Here is a 3,138-nt window from a genome sequence, read left to right on the forward strand (position 1 = left end):
CACCCGGCCAATTTAAATTTTAAAAAAATTTTAGTAGAGATGGGGTTTTGCCATGTTGACCAGGCTTGTCTTGAACTCCTGACCTCAGGTGATCTTCCCATCTCAGCCTTCCACAATTCTGGGATTACAGGCATGAGCCACTGCACCTGGCCTCAATGACAACTCTATATTTGCTGTCTACACTTCTTCATTTCCTATTTACTCTTCAATTCCCCTCCAACCTGGCTTCCTCCACCACTCCCTATTTCATTTAAATGGTTTTCGCCAAAGTCACCTTGTTGCTGAATCCAATGGACACCCTTCAGGACTAGCCTCACTGCACTTCTTTGAGGTGTTTGATACGGTTGACCACTCCCACCTTCATCAAACATTTCATCCTTTTATTTTTCTCCTTTTTTTTTCCCCCAGAGACGGAGTCTCGCCCTGTCATCCAGTCTGGAGTGCAGTGACGTGATCTTGGCTCACTGCAACCTCTGCCTCCTGGGTTCTAGCAGTTCTTCTGCCTCAGCCTCCCAAGTAGCTGAGACTACAGGCACATGCCACCATGACCGGCTAATTTTTTGTACTTTGGTAGAGACAGGGTTTCACTGTGTTGCCCAGGCTGGTCTCGAACTCCTCAGCTCAAGCAATCCACCTGCCTTGGCCTCCCAAAGTGCTGGGATTACAGGCGTGAGCCACCATGCGCTGATGTAATGCCTGTTCTTTACAGAAAAACTGAGAAGTACAAAGAAAATCACATGGACACAGAGAGGGGAAAAACACATACTGGGGCCTATTGGAGGGCAGAGAGTGGGAGGAGGGAAAGGATCAGGAACAATAACGAATGGGTACTAGGTTTAATGTGTACAGCAAACCCCCATAACACAAGTTTACCTGTGTAACAACCTGCACATGTACCTCTGAACTTAAAAATAAAAGTTAAAACATAACGAAAATAAAGAAGAAATAATGGTTTATAATAAAATAAGAAACTGAAAATTAAAAAAGGAAAATCAGCCGGGTATGGTGGCTCATGCCTGTAATCCTAGCACTTTGGGAGGCTGAGGCAGGCAGATCACCTGAGGTCAGGGGTTCGAGACCAGCCTGGCCAACATGGTGAAGCCCCCATCTCTACTAAAAGTAGAAAAATTAGCTGGGTGTGGTGGCACACACCTGTAATTCTAGCTACTCTGGAGGCTGAGGCAGGAGAATCGCTTGAACCCAGGAGGTAGAGGTTGCAGTGAGCCAAGATTGTGCCATTGTACTCCAGCCTGGGGAACAGAGTGAGACTCTTTCTCAAAAAAAAAAAAAAAAAAGAAAAAACAAAACCATAAGGGTGAAAATAAAGATAGTCACCGGGCACAGTGGCTCAAGCCTGTAATCCTTGCACTTTGGGAGGCCGAGGCAGGCAGATCTCTTGAGGCCAGGAGTTTGAGACCAGCCTGGCCAAAATGATGAAACCCTGTCTCCACTAAAAGTACAGAAATTAGCCGGGCATGGTGGTGCATGCATGTAATCCCAGCTACTCTGGAGGCTGAGGCGCAAGAATCGCTTGAGTGGCCAGGCGCAGTGGTTCACGCCTGTAATCCCGGCACTTTGGGAGGCCGAGGTGGGCAGATCACGAGGTCAGGAGATCGAGACCATCCTGGCTAACACAGTGAAACCCCATCTCTACTAAAATAAAATAAAAAAAATTAGCCGGGTATGGTGGCGGGTGCCTGTAGTCCCAGCTACTTGGGAGGCTGAGGCAGGAGAATGGCGTGAACCCGGGAGGCAGAGCTTGCAGTGAGGTGAGATCACTGCCACTGCACTCCAGCCTGGGCGACAGAGCAAGACTCTGTCTCCAAAAAAAAAAAAAAAAAAAAAAAAGAAAAAAAATGCTGAGCTCCGGGAGGCAGAGGTTGCAGTGAGCTGAGATCACGCCACTGCGGACTCCAGCCTGGGAAGGGGGAGAGCGAGACTTCCATCCAAAAAAAAAAGAAAATAAATAAATAAAAAAAAAAATCCCAAAAAAACAAAAAACATTACTACAGATGTGAACCTTAAAGTCATTTTCTTTTTTTTTCTTTTTTTCTTTTTTTTTTTTTTTTGAGACAATCCGTTCTGGTCCCCTGGAGTGCAGTTGCACGATCACAGCCACTACAGCCTCAACCTCCCTGGCTTTAATTGATCCTCCATACTCAGCCCCTGAGTACCTGAGACCCACAGGCACGCACCACCATACCCCGGTAATTTTAAATTTTTTGTAGAGGTAGTGTCTCACCTTGTTGCCCAGGCTGGTCTAATTCCTGGGCTCCAAAGTAATCCTTCCACCTTGACTCCAAATTGTCTGGAGGCTTACAGGAGTAGCACTGTGCCCAGCCCCTTAAATTATTTTCCAATAAGAATATATCATCTATATCTATATAGATATATGTATGCTTTTTTTTTTTTTTTTTTTTTTTGAGACGGAGTCTAGCTCTGTCCACCCAGGCTGGAGTGCAGTGGCCGGATCTCGGCTCACTGACAGCTCCGCCTCACCGGGTTTACGCCATTCTCCTGCCTCGCCTCCCGAGTACTGGACCACAGCGCCGCCACCTCGCCTGGCTTAGTTTTTTGTATTTTTTGTTAGAGGACGGGGTTTCACCGTGTTAGCAGGATGGTCTCCGATCTCCTGACCTCGTGATCAGCCCATCTCGGCCTCCCAGTACTGGGATTACAGGCTTAGCCACCTGGCCCTGCCCCTATATATGCTTTTAAATAAAATTGTCATCCAGAGACATTATTATTATTTTGAGACAGAGCTCTTGCTCTGTTGCCAGGCTGGAGTGCAGCTGTTGCCATCTCGGCTCATTGCAACCTGCCCCCCGGGCTCCAAAGTGATTCTCCTGCCTCAGCCTCCCAAGTAGCTGGGATTACAGGTGGTGCAACCAACACGTCCGGCTAGTTTTGTAATTTTAGTGGAGATGGGATTTCATACCGTTGCACAGGGCTGGTTCAAAACTCCTATCTGAGGTGATTCACCCGCCTCGGGCCTCCCAAGTGCTGTGAGTACAGGCATGAGCCACCGGCCGGTTTCTTTTTCTTTTTCTTTTTCTCCGTCCATTCCCTTCCCTTTCCCTCTCGGCCTTCCTTCACCTTCCCTTCCTCCTTCCTTCCTTCCTTTCCTTCCTCCTTTCC

Source organism: Rhinopithecus bieti, unplaced genomic scaffold (genome assembly GCF_001698545.2).
Source record: "Rhinopithecus bieti isolate Rb0 unplaced genomic scaffold, ASM169854v2 scaffold_10417, whole genome shotgun sequence".
Classification (NCBI taxonomy): domain Eukaryota; kingdom Metazoa; phylum Chordata; class Mammalia; order Primates; family Cercopithecidae; genus Rhinopithecus; species Rhinopithecus bieti.